The sequence below is a fragment of the Lycium barbarum genome, chromosome 11, assembly GCF_019175385.1.
Source record: "Lycium barbarum isolate Lr01 chromosome 11, ASM1917538v2, whole genome shotgun sequence".
In the NCBI taxonomy this organism is placed as follows: domain Eukaryota; kingdom Viridiplantae; phylum Streptophyta; class Magnoliopsida; order Solanales; family Solanaceae; genus Lycium; species Lycium barbarum.
In genome coordinates this window covers 94,325,464-94,343,276 of record NC_083347.1, presented here as the reverse complement: position 1 = coordinate 94,343,276, position 17,813 = coordinate 94,325,464, and the positions used below count along the sequence as shown (strand labels likewise).

The window sequence follows — 17,813 nt, the reverse complement described above, 5'->3', positions numbered from 1 at the left end:
CCTATTAATGGTATAACGCGGACGTTGTCAAATATAGTAACCCAACAAGGTTGGGGTCGAATCCCACAGGGAATAGGGTGTGAAAAGTTTACTAAACTTGTAGATGCTAAGTTTTAGATCTAATGTCTTAATCCGATAAGTTGTGTAAAAGCTGGTTTTTCTATAACTAGTTGCTAAATTATTGCTTTGGTAAATAATTATGGTAAAAGAAACTAAGGTTGTGTCCCCGTCAGATGGAGCATATGATCATGGGTATTGATCTTGATATACTTATAATGGATCATTATATGAATGCACTTAATCTCTATGCGAATCTCTTCTATTTCCCAATAAATAAAGATTATATCTTTCTATGATTTTTCCAAATATAAGAAAGTGATTATGAAGAACGATTAATCATGCCAAGTAAATTCCTCTTATTTCTAAGTGAATTTATTAAACAAGGTTTAAAGCTTTGAGTTCTTGTTAATTATTCTTACCAACCCTAATTATTTTTCCAAATAAATTTAGGGTTTATGGCTTTAATCAATGTTTGCAACCATTAATTATGAATGAAGAATGAAGAATAATTAAACCCTAATAATCCATTATTTGTATAACAATCACAAACCCAATCACAAAATACCCATCATTGGGTTCACAACCCTAGTAAGGGAGTTTAGTTATTCATGACAAAGAACAAGCAAAAATAAATTGAAGAATTCATAAGTGCTTACTTTGGAATGTAAAAGGAATTGAGAATACTTGAATTGATGTTTGAATCTTCAAAACTTCAAAGAGAAGTTTATGTTCTAAGACAAAGGTAAAAATATACTGAATGCCCTAATAAAAACCCTACAAAGACTATTTATAAGGTTTGGAAAATACACAAGTTACAGATTTTTCACTTCAGTCCCGTCATGATGAAATACGGTCCGTAAATCACTTTACGGACCGTAAAACGATTCACGCCCAAGTTAACTTTTCAGTTGTTGTCTGAAATACGGACCGTAAAGTGTTTACGGCTCGCGCTTTTACTCTTAGTGTTTACATTTATATGTATGTGTTGGCCGTGAGTTCTCAGTGCAGTGTCTCGTATGTTGATTGTTCGGGAGATAGTATAGCTCAGTTATAGATTGTGTATGGGCCCAGGATAGTCAGTGAGCAGTAAATGCAAGCATAGGAGTGCTTGGCCAGTAGTGGTCGGGCAGTTGTTACGGCTCATCAGAGCCCAAATAAAATGTTACAATCCTATCAGAGTAACGTAAGGTCGGTAAACCTCTGATTTCTATAATGGAATCATCATCATTGCTATATCTCACCTTGAAAGAACAACTACTATGAGGTGAGATCAACAACAATGAATAAACTCAATAATATCACGAAAACATTAAGAACTATAAGCTTTGATATCTTTAGGAATGGAATCATTATCATCATCATCATGAAGAACTTTTATCAACAATTCCGTACGAACCTTATAAATCATGAGTTTCTAGCATTTCTAGGAAATAGGATATTATGGATATCATGTATGGGTTCACAATAAGGGAATTATGCCTTTAGGAAGAAAGGGTTATCCTTAACATACCTTTACGTCTCCTTAATTACTTAACATTCGCCTTTTAAGCCCACAAATCTGCATTCAATAGGATTATTGCCCCACATTTCCGATTTCCATGAAAATGCGTTCTTTTCGATTTGTTTGACCTCCAATCCTTATGGAACCTTCTTGGCACTTGTATAAAACTTCATTAACTATTTAAGGAGCTCTATATGTCCCTGTCAGGGTGATTCTAAGCAATGCATAACTCAAATGATATGAAATCTTCCCAAAACATGACTCCAATTCCAATTTCTTCAACGAACTTACTTCCGCCGATTCATTTGACTCAAAACCTTAAAGTACATACTTAAAATGATCAAAACTCCCTCCTGAACCTTGTAAGGGCTTCATGTCCACTTTAGGATTGCGTTAGTTTACTCAAAATCCAAATGACACAAAATATCCGAAGTGTAACATTCCTCCCCCCTTAAGAACATTCATCTTCGAATGTTAGACTCTTAGGGATTCTACAAAAATTTCACCAGAGTTTCCCCTGTAAATATGCGACTACCATCCTTTCACCGCAACCCAAAATATACAATGCCTCACAGGGCTACAGCAACAATAGTAATAATGGCCACACACGACCAAGAAATCATCAAAAGAAAGCATTACGCACCTAAAAACAATGGTGGCTCAGTCTGAACCTCCTCTGGGAGTGGAAACAAATGTGGATACTTGGTCTTCATATCTTCCTCGGCTTCCCAATTCATTTGTTCCCTATTATTGTTTCTCCATAGGACTTTAACTGAAACTAGATCTTTAGTTCTCAGCCTCCGAACTGATCTATGTAGGATTGCAATGGAAACTTCTTCGTAGGATAATTGTTCGGTGACCTGGACATCTAATGTGCTGGGAAATTATGGCACATCTAAGGCCTTTTTATGAGAAGTTTTATTTGTTTTTAAGAAATTTAGTGGCAATTTAATGTGTTTTTAGTGTTTTTTAGGTAATGGAGCAATTTTGGGATGAAAACTGTTAAGGTACATAATTTGGCCTTGATGACAAGATATTGGCTGTATTCTCAAATACGGGCCGTATTTCTTAGGTGTAATTAAAGTTAAGCTGAAACAGAAAGTCATGTTGAGAAAATGTTAAAATATGAACAACTTTTACGAACCGTATTCCACTTTATGGTTCGTATTTCAAAGCGTATTTAACATTAAGACACTTGGAAGAAAGTTGAGATATTATAAGTTGAAATACGACCAAGCAGAATACTGACCGTAAATTAAAATACGGTCCGTAATCTAAGATGTTGCAGTTGCCCAGATTTTGAAGGAAGACCAAGGTGTAAACCTAGTTTACAGTCCGTAATGTGAAATACGGACCGTATTTTATGTCGTCGGTGACCAACGTGTAATTATGTAACTTTTATGTTTTCAAAACCTATAAATATCCTAATGTGGGTTTTATTTATTATCAGTTATTATTATTTTTTTACTACTCTCATGGTGTTGGAGATTCAAAACATCAATTCAAGTATTCAATTCCTCTTTTCATCAAAAGTAAGCAATTATGAATTCTTCAATTTCTTATTTCTTGTTCTTTGTCATGAGTAGCTAAATACCCTTACTAGAGTTGTGAACCCAATGGTGGGTGTTTTGTGATTGGGAATTGAGATTGATATATGCACAACGGATTGTTAGGGTTTATTTATTCTTCATTCTTCATTCTTCATTAATGGTTGCAAACATTGATTAGGGCCATAAACCTTGATTTGTTTAGGAAAATAGTTAGGGTTTGGTAAGAATAAATAACAAGAACTGAAAAGTTTAAACTTTGTTTAATAAATTCACTTAGGAATAAGAAGAATTTACTTGGTATAATTAACCGTTCTTCATATCAACTTTCTTATATTTGGGAAAATCATAGAAAGAGACAATCTTTAGTTATTGGGAAATAGTAGAGATTCGTATAGAGGTTAAGTGCATTCATATACCAATCCATTAGAAGTATATCAAGATCAATACCCATGATCATACACTTCATCTGAAAGGGATACAACCTATGTTTCTTTTACAATAAATTCTTATCCAAAGCAATTAATTAGCAATTAGTCATAAACAACCTACTTTTACCAAATCATCGGATTAAGACATTAGACCTAAATTAAGCATTCTACGATTTTAGTAACCTACCATATTCCCTGTGGGATTTTACCCTAACCTTGTTGGGTTACTATATTTGACATTATCCGCTTTACGCAAATAAAGGTGCAATTTGAGCATATCAAATTTTGGCGCTGTTGCCGGGAATACGGTTTGAAATTAATAAATAGTGTCTGCTTTGATTGAAATCTTTTGCTTATTCCATCACACCTTGTTTGCTATTCCTTGTAAACCAGGTGAACATGAATCAGAATCAGTGAAACCAACGTGGAGTAGCTGGTAACTAGGGTGGTTGATTGAATGATCACATGAATGAATCAGATGAAGAGAACATTTTCGTTGATCTTGTTGCTGATGAGGACTATGCATCTGTTATTGTTCATCCTCGGGTTGGAGCTACAAGTATCAAAATTGACTTCTCTCTCTACCAGTTGTTGAAGCTTGAGTGCTACTTTTGGAACTTTACCGAGAATGACCCTCAACGCCATTTGCAGAACTTAATGGATGTATGTGCTCGGCACATCCAAAAAAACGTTCCACAGGATGTTATTCGGCTGATGCTATTCGGCTGAGGCTTTTCAAATATTCCTTGGCTAGAGATGCAAGAGCATGGTTTGAGAAGCTGCCCCAAAATTCTATTAATGCATGGGTAGAGATGGTAGTAGTCTTTCTCAAGAAGTGGTATCCTCCTAGCAAGAAGGCTGAGATTCGTGACAAAATCTATGAATTCAAGCAGCGGCCGGGGGAACAATTATATGAAGCTTGGGAAAGATTTAAAGAATATCTGCAGAAGTTTCCAAGTCATGGTTTTCTGGATTACATATTAATGAAGAAGTTCTACCGAGGGCTGGATCCCGTGATGTAATCAATTGCAAACAATGCAGTTGATGGTTGTTTTATGGATAAATATTACACTCTAGTGACCACCATACTTAACAGGCTGACTATGCACAATCAGGCTTGGCACTTGAACAAGGCCGATATTGTGCCCTGTGGTAGTGTCATGATCCAGAATATAGCGAAGGAGTATCAAGACATTCAGCAAACATTGGCTCAGCTTGCAACGAATATTTCTTTGTTGACCAAGAAGTTTGATGAGACCCAGATCAAGAAGGTAAATGCTTGCGAAGATAAGTCAGGTATGTTGAGAAAGTTTCTGATATTCTAAATTTTTTGAAGGAGGCTGATGACAAGAGCAAGCAAACTGTGAAAGGGGCTCTCTTCCCATTGACTCAACTTTTCAAATCTAAACCTCCCTTTCCTCAGAGTTTGGTAAAGAAGAAGGAAGATGCTAAGTTCGAAAAGTTTATGATCAGCTGAAGCAGTTATCTCTGAATTTTCCTTTCTTGGAACCTATCAAAGTGATGCCTGGTTTTGCTAAGTACTTGAAGGACCTGTTGACCAAGAAGAAGACTGTGCCACATGAAACCGTGAGTTTGACTCACACTGTGAGTTCCATCATTTCAACAACTACTGTCCAGAAAAAGAGAGATCCTGGGGCGTTCACCATTCCTTATTTTGTGAGGTACCATGATTTTGCTCGTGCTCTGTGTGATAATGGAGCAAGTATAAATTTGATGCCACTTGCTATCTACAAGCAATCAGGTTTGAGGATGCCAAGGCCAACTACTATAAGGTTACAGATGGCTGATAGATCAATTAAGAATCCTGTTAGCATGGTTGATGATGTCCTTGTGTGGATTGGTAAATTTATGTTGCCCACTGATTTTGTGATTCTTGACTGTGCTGTTGATCGAGACATTCCCATTATTCTGAGGAGACCTTTCCTTGCTACGGGAAGAGCTCTGATGGATTTGGAGAAGAATGAAATCAAATTCCGAGTCAATAATGAGGAAGTTACTTTTCAGGTAAGTAAGAGGATAAAGTTACCAAGTGCTTATGAGAGCATGCCGGTGATTGATTCATTTGATGTTGTTGATGAAGTGGTGGAGTCCAAGATGAAAGAAGAAAGTTTGGGAGAAGCTCTGGCTGGTATTCTTGTAAATTTTGATGCTGAAGACATGAAGGGTTATGTGGAGACAATTAATTCGCTTGTTGGGTTGGGTTCATATTCCTACCACCCAAAGAAGCTAAATCTTGATCTGGAAAATAGTACAACTCCTTAAGCAAAGCCTTCAATCATTGAGCCACCGAAGCTTGAGCTTAAGCAGCTCCCATCACATTTGAAGTACAAATTCCTTGGTCCAAATAATACACTACCAGTGATTGTTTCAGCATTACTGACAGAGGTGCAGATCGAGAGACTTTTGGAGGTGGATGCTATTGGTTGGACCATAGCAGACATTCGGGGAATTCCTTCTGGGATCTGTGAACATAAAGTTCATTTGGAAGAGGGTAGCAAGACGAGTGTGGAGCATCAAAGGATACTGAATGAGAACATGCAAGAAGTCGTCAAGAAAGAAATCATCAAATGGTTGGATGCAGGAGTGGTTTACCCGATTGCTGATGGTAAATGGGTGACCTCAGTCTAATGTGTTCCAACAAAGGGCGGCATCACAGTGATGCCCAATGCAAAGAATGAGCTGATTCCGACGAAGACGGTAATCAGATGGAGAGTTTGGATGGACTATCACAAGCTTAACACTGCCATTTGCAAAGATCACTTCCCTATGCCTTTTATTGATCAAATGCTTGATCGGCTGGCGAGGCAATATTATTATTGCTTCCTTGACGGCTATTCGGGCCACAATCAGATCAACATCGCCCTGGAGGGTTAAGAGAAGATGACTTTTACCTGTCCGTATGGGACATTTGCTTTTAGCAGAATGCCCTTTAGTCTTTGCAATGCACTGGCTACCTTTCAGCGGTGTATGATGTCGATATTCTCTGATATGGTGGAAAACTTTCTCGAGGTATTTATGGATGACTTCTCGGTTGTTGGTGATTCTTTTGGTTACCGTCTTGGCCATCTAGGTCAAGAGCTTAAATGCTGTGAGGAGACTAATCTGGTGCTGAATTGGGAGAAGTGCCACTTCATGGTGAAGGAAGGGATCGTCCTCAGGCATAAAATCTCTAAAAAAGGGATTGAGGTCGATCAAGCAAAGATTGATGTGATTTCTAAGCTTCCTCCGCCTAACTTAGTTAAGGGTGTCCGTGGCTTTTTAGGACACATTGGTTTCTATAGGCGTTTCATTAAGGATTTGTCTAAAATTGCTAACCCGATGTGTAAGATTCTTGAAAAAGAGGCAAAGTTCAAATTTGGCGAGAAGTGCCAAAAGGAATTCGATGAATTGAAGGAGCAGTTGACCACAACCCCTATTATTGTGTCTCCTGACTGGCTTCTGCCTTTCGAATTGATGTGTGATGCAAGTGGCTTTGCTATCGGTGTTGTGCTTGGCCAAAGCCATAATAAAATCATGCACCCGATCTATTATGCAAGCAGAACATTAAATGCTGCTCAGATGAATTACATAGTGGCGGAGTAAGAGCTACTCGCAATAGTTTTTGCTTTTGAGAAATTTCGGGCCTATCTGTTGGGGTCCAAAATCTTAGTTTAAACTGATCATGCCGCATTGAGATACCTGATGGTGAAGAAGAAAGTAAGCCCCGATTGGTCCGATGGGTGTTGTTGTTGCAAAAGTTTAACTTCGAGGTGAAAGACCGTAAGGGAACTGAGAATCAGGTTGTTGACTATCTCTCTCGGCTTGAAGAATTCGGGAGGCCTTCGGATGAGCTAGATATCGATGATGTGTTTCCAGATGAGAGGGTGTTGGCTGTGTTAATGGAGGTGGTACCATGGTATGCAGACATTGCCAACTATTTGGTGATAGGCATAATTCCAAAGGAGATCAAGGCATACCAAAAGAAGAAGTTCTTGCAGGATTCTCGTCAATACTATTGGGATGAGTCATACTTGTTCAGAACATGCGCTAACAACATCATTCGGCATTATGTTCCCGAAAGTGAAGTGATGGCGATTCTAAAGGCATGCCATGACTCTGTAGTTGGGGGTCATCATAGTGGTAACCGGACAACTGTTAAAGTTCTTGAATGTGGTGACTACTGGCCGACTATCTTTCATGATACAAATCTATTAGTGCAGTCTTGTGATCAGTGTAAGAGGCAATGGAGTATAGGCAGAAGGTAAGAGATGCCTATGAACTTTGTAATGGAAGTGGAGGTGTTCAATGTCTGGGGGATAGATTTTATGGGACCGTTTATGAGCTCTGGTGGCATGAAGTATATCTTGGTTGCTGTGGACTATGTGTTGAAATGGGTAGAAGTGGTGGCTTTACCTAACAATGAGTCCAAGAGTGTCATGGGGTTCCAAAAGAAAAACATATTTACTCGATTTAGTACTCCGAGGGCTATAATCAGTGATGGTGGTTCCCACTTTTGTAATAGAGCCTTCGCGGGATTGATGGAGAAGTATGGCGTCAAACATAGGGTGGAAACACCCTCTCATCCTCATACAAGTGGGCAAGTTGAAGTCTCTGATCGGGAGATCCAGAGTATTCTAGCTAAAACGATGAATTCAAACAGAACTGATTGGGCCCACCAGCTTGATGATGTTTTATGGGCTTACCGGACGCCTTTTAAGACTCCGATTAGGACTTCACCCTTCAAGCTCGTTTTCAGCAAAGCTTGTCATTTGCCGGTTGAACTTTAACATAAGGCTATGTGGGCTTTGAAGAAATTGAACATAGATTGGGAAGAGGCGACCAAACTCTGGTTGTTTCAACTCAATGAGATGGATGAATTCTGGTACCAGGCGTATGAAAGCGCAACACTTTATAAAGAGAGGACGAAGTAGTATCATATGATAAGAAATACTGAAGCGAGAATTCTACAAGGGTGATCCTATCTTGCTGTTTAACTCTCGGTTGAAGCTGCTACCGGCCAAGCTACAATCAAGGTGGTGTGGTCCGTTTGAGGTGGTAGGTGTTTCACCCCATAGGGCGATTGAACTGAAGTTTGGAGATCGAAGTTGGACATTTAAGGTGAATGGGCAGAGGCTGAAGCACTATCATGAAATGGTTGATGGGGATATAATTGTTGACCGATACCGATTGAAGCACCTTGGAAGGAATGCTGACCCGGTGAATGGCGACCAAGAGTAAATTGGTACCACCGTCGTACCGCGACGTTAAATCACGCGCTTCTTGGGAGGCAACCCAAGTGTAATGTTTATTTTCTTTTGTTCTTGTAAAAAAATACATATAGGGAAACGTTTGTTTTGGTGCAGGACTATATTGCAGAAAACATTGATGAATAAAAGGTAAGTTAAGCATCAGATAGACTGTTTTGCAACATTGCAAAATACGCTTTGGATTTACTGTCACGACCTAACCCGTCATGATTGACACCCACACTAACTCCTAGTGGGCGAACCAACACACAAGTCATCTATTCATTCAAGTCCGATTTTATATTAACCAAGTTGACCAGTTATTACTCATTCAAGCATCAAATAACCAAAATAAATCATGGCATAAAATACTGAAATAAGTGTGGAAGTCTAACTATTACAAAATCCCCAAAATCCGAAAGTCATCGTTCTAGTACTCTAATCTAAAACATGTCTAAAGAAAGAAATCTGCCTAATAAATATCCATAATGTTCGGAATAAGAAAAAGACATCAAAAGAAGAGGATCTTTGGGCGGCCTGGCATGGATAGAAGCTCACCCTAAATCTGTCAGCGAATGTCCTCAATGCTAGATGTGAGGGCGGGTAGTAGTCTCTGTATCACAAAATGCACTCAAAAGAATACAGCAAGATAGTATCAGTACAAACACTATGTACCGGTAGATATCATAGGCCGACTAAGATTGTATCATGCATATCTCATAAAATCAATAGAATAAACAAGCCAGCCAACAGACACGAATATCAATAAACCTCAATAAGTCAACCAAGGATAATCACAATCAAGTCACAAAAATATCAAGAATCACAATCAATGGAAACCACAATGGAAATAGGTCTATCACAATAACCACATCACTGTACATACATATTAACTGATGTCATAGCTCAGAAGTCATGATCTGCAGGGGACCCATGGTATCCATGTACCACTCGTTCCGGACTCACTCCTCGGACCCAAGCATAAACCTCCGCTCCGGAACGAACCTCGAATGCGGGTCATATCAATGTTCCTCTCAGTTCCGAAACTAACCTCAGGCCACGAGCCCATAATCTAGGTCACATGTGTGCCTTTCCATACCTCTTAACATGACAATGTTTCTTGCCTTTTCGTTATCAATGCTTAAGTCACCATTTCATATCACAATATCACCAAGAAGATTATATTAGTTTCTCATCACAAACACATCCACTGCAGATTTAACACACAGAAATAGTGGCACGAAGCCTATACAATCACTCAAATACATTCACATAGGAATTTAACAACACAATATCATGCATGAAGACTAGACATGCTTTCTCCTAAAGAATTCACAAAACACACAATCAACTAACCAAAGTCTAACTCAAGTAGACCATAACCGACCTCAAACGTATAGCTGGAACAACACAAGTCACTTCGCTACAGCTTTTCCTCTCCTTATAGCCTTAGAACGCTCAAAGTCTAGAAATAGAAAGCTCAATGAGTCACATTATCTCAAATAACAAGTACCAATTCAAGAATACCCTTCCCTTAACCCAATTCCAATGGGTGGATGATTTTTTAGGTGTAAAACAACCTAACAAGGGCCTTAGTAATCATTAGTCATCAAATTATACCGATATTACAACAACATTCCCACTTCAAGCAGTTTTCATGGTCAAAATGCCACTTATATAGAACCCTAGGTCTCAATTCACTTAGTTTATGGCTCTAAGAATTCAATTCATGATTAAAAGAAATTAATCCAAGCCTTTAGATGACAAATAAGTGATAATAACGATAACCCATCAAGTTTAGAAAGTTTAACAATTTATGGGGTTTCTATTACAATTCCACCATTGAAGACCCACAAGAGTGATGATAATCATGAAGATGATATGGAATGGTTGGAAGGAATAAACGGAACTTACCTCTCAAGAGTTTTCTTACCCTAGCTTGTGGGTAAGAAAATTCATCCTAGGTGCTTGTGGGGAACTGTGTTGGGGTATTATGAATAAAAATATGAGACTAAGTCTTTAAAACACGGGTTCTGTCCCCCAGTCGACCGCTGCGGCAGTCATTTCACCGCTGCAGCGGTCCCGCTATAGTGGCCAAGTTACCGTTATAGCGGACCCAAAGAGAATCTGCTCACCGCTATAGCGGTATCACTGTACCGGTCCACAGCCACAACAGCCCCAAGAGAAATGGCTGGCCGCTCCCAGCGGTACTCCCACATTTCATCTGAGGCTTCACAAACACAAACAAAATATGTACATAGACATAAAAACACCGTACGAATTCACCCATGGCCTCGGAATTTCCAACGGAGTTCTAATTTCCTACATCACCCCCTGACGGACTCAATACACTAAAACAACAATCACAAGCAAGTCAAATTTTAGCTGTTAAGCTTACAAAATTGAGTTCTTACTGACTCGTTCTACCTTTGGAAAGGTTCTATTTGGTGGTGTGACCACATTTTTCATAATGACCGGAAGGGTCATTACATCAGTTATCAATTAAAACACCGTTCGTCCCGAACGGACAAAGGTAAGTAAACTAGGAGAAATTACCTGTGTCAACGAAAAGTTGAGGATACTTGCTTCGTATATCAGATTCTGTTTCCCAAGTAGCTTCCTCCACCGGACGATTCTTCCACTGGACTTTCATAGAGGCTATTTCCTTGGACCTCAACTTGCGAACATCCCTATCTAAGATGGCAACAGGCTCCTCCTCATATGACAAATTTTCATCTGATAAAATTGAATCCCAACGGATTATGTATGATCCATCCCCGTGGTACCTCTTCAATATTGAAACATGGAACACCGGATGAACGTCTGATAAACCCGGAGGCAAGGCCAACTTATAAGCCACCTCCCCCATACACTTGAGGATCTCAAACGGTCCAATGTACCTCGGGCTAAGCTTGACCTTCTTTCCGAACATCATCACACCCTTCATGGGTGAGACCTTTAGCAACACTTGCTCTCCCTCTGCAAACTCAAGATCTCGGACCTTGCGATCCGCATACTCCTTTTGCCTGCTCTGGGCTGCTGGGAGTTTAGCGTGGATCACTTTTACCTTCTCTGGGGACTCCCTCAGAAGATCGGTACCCTAAGGTCTCACCTCGAACGCATCAAACCATCCAATAGGAGACCTACACCTTCTTCCATACAACGCCTCAAATGGAGCCATAACGATACTCGAGTGGTAGCTAATGTTATATGCAAATTCAGCTAAAGGCAGGAACTGGTCCCAATGCCCACCAAAGTCTATCACACACGCACGATGCATGTCTTCAAGGACCTGAATAGTCCGCTCAGACAGCCCATCAGACTGTGGGTGGAATACTGTACTAAGATCCAACCTCGTGCCCAACTCCTCATGCAAACACTCCAAAAATCGGGATGTGAATGTCGTGCCCCTATCGGACACTATGGAGATAGGAACCCCATGAGGCCTAACCACCTCACGCATGTAGATTTTATCTAATTTCTCCGCATCATAAGTTATCTTTACCGGAATGAAGTGGGCAGACGTAGTCAACCTGTCAACTATAACCCAGATGGAGTCAAACTTTCCCAACGTCTTCGGATGACCCACCATGAAATCCATTGCTATTCTTTCCCACTTCCACTCGGGAATGGGCATCCTCTGAAGTGTGCCTCCAGGTTTCTGATGCTCATACTTCACCTATTGGCAATTCAGACTCTGAGCAACAAACTCTATGATATCACGCTTCATCCTAGTCCACCAGTAATGTTGCCTCAATCTCGATACATCTTAGTAGTGCAAGGATGAATAGAATACCTCGAACTATGAGCCTCTGTTAGAATGGTCTTGATCAAATGATCCACACGTGGCACACATACTCTCCCTTTGATTCGCAGCACACCTTACTCATCAATCACGACCTCTTTGGCCTCACCGCGCAACACCTTATCATGTATCTTACATAACTTAGAATCTTCAAACTATTTAGCCTTAATTCGCTCTAAAAATGATGATCGAGCCTCAATACAAGCCAACACCCTGTCTATTTTTAAAATATCCAGCCTCATAAAACTGTTAGCCAGAGTCTGAACCTCTCTAGCCAACGGACGCTTCGAAGAAATCAAACGAGCCAGATTCCCCATACTAGCCGACTTCCTGCTCAAAGCGTCAGCCACTACATTTGCCTTACCAGGGTGATACAGAATGGTGATTTCATAATCCTTCAGCAATTCCATCCATCTTCGCTGCCTAGAGTTTAGATCCCTCTGAGTGAACACATGCTGCAAATTGCGATGGTCTGTGTACACCTCACAATGGACACTATACAAGTAGTATCTCCAAATTTTCAACGCAAACACCACCACTGCCAACTCTAGGTCATGAGTAGGATAGTTCTTCTCATGCACCTTCAACTGCCAAGAAGCATAAGCAATCACCTTCTTTTCCTGCATCAAAACAGCACCCAAACCAGAACGTGAAGCATCACAGTAAACAACAAAATCTTTGCCCTCCACGGGCAATGCTAGAATCGGTGCCGTAGTCAACAATGTTTTGAGCTTTTCAAAGCTCTCCTCACACTCGTCAGACTACTGAAACGGTACCTCCTTCTGAGTCAAACGGGTCAAATGAGAAACAATAGAGGCAAACCCCTTCACAAACCGACGATAGTAGCTAGCCAGACCTACGAAGCTATAGATCTCTGTCACTGATGTTAGCCTAGCCCACTTCCTGACTACTTGAATTTTTTGAGGATCTATCATAATACCCTCCTTTGAAATAACATGCCCCAAGAAGGACACAAAAGATAACCAGAACTCACACTCGGAGAATTTAGCATACAGCTCCTTCTCCCGCAATATGCCAAAAGCAATTCTCAAATGTTTGTCATGCTCTTCCTTACTTCTAGAGTAAACCAGGATATCATCAATGAACACTATTACGAAAGAGTCCAAATTGGGCTTAAACACACTATTCATCAAATCCATGAATGCAACTGGGGAATTAGTAAGCCCAAAAGACATAACCAAGAACTCGTAGTGTTCATACCTGGTTCGAAAAGCTATCTTAGGAATATCCTCTGCCTGAATCTTCAGCTGATGGTGCCTTGACCCCAAATCAATTTTAGAGAACACAGAAGCTCCCTGTAACTGATCAACCAATCATCAATACGGGGAATGGAATACTTATTCTGGATAGTTACCTTATTAATCTGACGGTAATCAATACACATACGCATAGACCCGTCCTTCTTCTTAACAAACAACACTGGAGCACCCCGCGGAGAGGCACTCGGGTGAATAAACCCCTTACTTAGAAGATCTTGCAACTGCTCTTTCAATTTCCTGAGTTCTGCTGGCGCCATCCTATAAGGTGGAATAGAGATAGGACGAGTTCTTGGGTCTAAATCAATCTTGAAATCAATATCATGATCCGATGGCATACTAGGCATGTCCGCGGGGAACACATCCGCAAACTCACATACCACTAGAACCGAATTAATAGATGGAGTATCTGCACTCGTATCCCGAATATGTGTCAAGTAAGCTAAATAACCCTTCTTTACTAGCTTCCTAGCACGCACAAAGGATATAACTTTCTTAGGGAGGGGACTAAGGTTACCCTTCCACTCAAGTCTAGGTGCCTCGGGCATTGCTAAGGTAACAGTCTTAGAATGGCAATCTAGTATAGCATAATGCGGGGACAACCAACTCATGCCCAAAATGACATCGAAATCTACCATGTCTAAGATCATCAAATCTGCCCAAGTACTATACCCCACAAAAGTAATCGCACAAGATGGGTAGACTCTATCTACTACCACTGAATCCCCAACCAGAGTAGATACATAAATAAGGGCATCAAGGGTATCACACATCATATCCAGACTCACAGCAAAATACGTAGACACATAATAAAAAGTAGAGTCGGGATAAAATAAAACAGAAGCCATCTGGTCATAAACTGAGATAGTACCTGTGATAATCGCATCGGAGGCCTCAGTCTCAGGTCTACTTGGAAAAGTGTACAAATGACCGCGCCCTCCTGTAGCTTGTGAAACATCGCGATTACCATGACCAGTCTGAGCCCCGCCCTTGTCGGGCTGCTGTTCGCCTCTACCTGCCTGAGGACTGCCTCGGTTAGGATGGGCACCACCCTTACCTGCGATGTGGTCGCCCCGTCCTGTCGGTGCGCGATCCTTACACCCCCGATTTGTTGCCAACGGAGCTTGAAAAGCCTGATACTGAGTCGTCTGCCCACTCTGTCTAAGTCTGGGGCAATGCCTCCTGATGTGCCCTATCTCACCACACTCGTAACATACACAGTCCATCGTAGGTCACTGAACGGAAACTGATGAAGCAGTATAGCCTCTACGCTGACTGGAAGCCTGATAATTTGCCCCTGATGGGCCCCCAGCTGACACCTGCATCGCGGACTGAACCGGACACCCTAAATATATTTATGAACCCTGATCCATCGAGAAGGAGTTGCTGAAAACCCCACCCCTTCGGGCCTTCTTCTCTACCTACTTTGTGTAACTCTCCCGCTTAATGCCCTCAACAACACAGACATGCTTCACTATCTCCTGGAAAGAATCCCAGTGGCTACAAGCTGGAGGGCCGATAACTGAAGCCCAACGTTCAACCCCTTCACAAACCATCGTATCCTCTCCCCCTCAGTAGGCAGCAATTGAAGAGCATATCAGGATAGGGAGTGAAAACGGGACTCATACAAAGTAACCGATGAGTTCCCCTAACCAATAGTGGCGAACTCATCCTTCCTTCGGTCCCTCAGAGTACGCAGAACGTACTTATCCAAAAACACCAAGTAAAACTGAGCCTAAGTCAACGGAGGAGACTCAGCTAGCCTGCACTCCACATAGGCCCTCCACCACAGCTTGTCATCACCCAAGAACTTGAAGGTCACAAACTATACCCCATACTTGTCCATGGAGCCTCTCGTGACAGTCGATGATGAACTCATATGCATTCTCTGTCTCAGTACCATAGAATACAGAAGGCTTCATTTTAGTGAACCTCCAATATAGATCATGCTCTTCTCCAGTCATCACTGGCCCTGCAACTGGCCTCACACAGGCCTCAAAACTCGAAACTTGCTCCAAGCGAGGTGCCACTGCTGCTGCATACTTAACCCCTGGAGCCTGTGCTCTGTCCGGACTTGGGGCTGCTACTCCTGCACCCCTACCTGCTGGACCGTATAGCTCTGGCCTGTGCTAACCCGTGCAACCAATTCAGCACCTGTGCCATATCATCTGGTATACCCTAAGCAGTTGCAGCTCCTGGCGGAATTGGTACTGCCCCTGGCTGGGCTGGTGCGGCTGCATCTCCCGCTACCTCGTTAGGAACCACTGGAGGCACAGGGTCAACCACTGGGACGCCACCCTCTGCTGGGGTCGCCCCTCTGCCAGCTCCTCTGCCTCCACCTCTACCTCTAGCTGCTACCGCTCGTGTTCTCACCATCTGCGAGAGAGTGAAGGACGGTTAGATACCAATTTGAATCAGCAGATACCAATTAGAATCAAGTAGCATGAAAAAAAGAAAGAAGAGAGTTTTCCTAGTGTCTGGTAGCTTCTCGAAGATCAGTATAGACGTCTCCATACCGATCCGCAAGACTCTACTAGACATGTCCTGGCACGAGTGATGATAATTATGAAGATGAGATAGAATGGTTGGAAGGAATAAACAGAACTTACCTCTCAAGAGTTTTTTTGCCCTAGCTTGAAAATTCGCCCTACGTGCCTGTGGGGAACTGTGTTGGGGTATTATGAATAAAACTATGAGACTAAGTCTTTAAAACACAAGTTATGTCCCCCCGTAGACCGCTGCATTGGTCGTTTCACCACTGCAGCGGTCTCGCTATAGTTGCCAAGTGATCGCTATAGCGGACCCAAAGAGAATCCGCTCATCGCTATAGCGGTCAATCCCCAGCTATAGCAGTATCACCGTAGCGGTCTATAGATCGCCACAACGGCCCAGCGGCCAGCCCACCGCTACAGTGGTACTGCCACAGCGGTACTCCTACCACTGTAGCGTTGCCTTTTGGGTAGTGAGCTCGACGTTTTGTCCAGTTTTCCCCCCTTTCATTCCACATTTCATCTGTGGCCTCACAAACTCAAAAAAACATGTACACAGACATAAAAGCACCATATCTCACAGCATCTGAGTTCTAATTTCCTACGTCACCCCCCGACGAACTCAATACAATAAAACAACAATCACAAGCAAGTCAAATTTCAGCTCTTGAGCTTACAAAATCAAGTTCTTACTGACTCGTTCTACCCTTGGAAAGGTTCTATTTGGTGGGGTGACCCTACATTTTTCATAACGATCGGAAGGGTCGTTACATTTACGGATCATATTTCACAATACGGGGCAGAAAACAACGCGTATTTAACAATGCCACAAAATAATAGCACTGCATTGTAACATGAAAAATTACGAACATGGTATACGAACCGTATTTCAAAATATGACCCATAAACCTGGTCGTAATCCTTCATGACACAACACAGTGCACTGTCTCAACAAACATCATTAAATACGGGCCATATTTCACTTTACGGACCGTATTTAGTGATTGAAAAAAAAAAAATACAGGCAGTTACTTAAATAACGGGTACAGAGAGAGAATTACATAAGTACCGCCTCTTTTCATTTTCCCACCACTTCAAAAATAAATCCCACTCTTCAATACCAAAACTCACAACCTTCCACTTACAAACCCATCATCTTCCACTCCCTATCTCCATAAATACACCATTATGCACTCTCAAATTCATCCATCTTCACAAAATTCTAAACCCTAATCTCTTTACCCTAGGTTTAATTGCTCATTGTTGATTTTTCTCTTAAGTTCTTCAAGGTTGTCATCTATTATTCATCATTACAGGTATGATTGACACTCTCCACTTTACTCAATTTGGGTATGAAATACTTTTGGGTGTTGCTTAAACAAGGATTTTGTGAAATTTGTTCTTGGTTAATGATCTTGTATTAGGGTAATGTTGTTATAAAATTGTAATTCTCATGG

At 41.3% G+C, this 17,813-nt stretch overlaps 1 non-coding gene and 1 pseudogene across 1 annotated transcript; both read right to left on the bottom strand.

Annotated features, from left to right (window-relative positions):
- Nucleotides 1–4,400: 4,400 nt before the first annotated feature.
- LOC132620659 (small nucleolar RNA R71) lies at nt 4,401–4,506 on the bottom strand. The gene has a single exon (XR_009575095.1). It is a non-coding gene; the product is annotated as a small nucleolar RNA R71 (small nucleolar RNA).
- A 6,384-nt stretch (nt 4,507–10,890) lies between these two features.
- On the bottom strand, nt 10,891–15,093 carry LOC132619990 (uncharacterized; annotated as a pseudogene).
- Nucleotides 15,094–17,813: the final 2,720 nt, after the last annotated feature.